Source organism: Phaethon lepturus, unplaced genomic scaffold, assembly GCF_000687285.1.
Source record: "Phaethon lepturus isolate BGI_N335 unplaced genomic scaffold, ASM68728v1 scaffold26058, whole genome shotgun sequence".
Taxonomy (NCBI): Eukaryota; Metazoa; Chordata; class Aves; order Phaethontiformes; family Phaethontidae; genus Phaethon; species Phaethon lepturus.
Window position 1 is genome coordinate 5,479 of NW_010560138.1, and position 261 is coordinate 5,739.

Sequence of the window (261 nt, forward strand, 5' to 3'; positions counted from 1 at the left end):
GCGGACTTGAGGGGGGGCAGGGAAGGGCGATGCTGAGGGCACCTCCGCTCTTGTGGGAGCGGGTCCGGGTTCCTGCAGGTTCTCTGCTTTGCCCGGTTGTGAGTGGTGGGCAGGCAGGGCCCTGAGCTGCAGCGCCAGGGCAGGGTGTCCCTCTCTCCGGGCTCCATTTTGGCACTGAGCCTTTGGTTGTCGCTGAGACCTGCCTGACGTTGCAGGGCAGCGGGAGCCAGAGTCTCTCCAGGGCAGGCAGTGCCTGGGCTG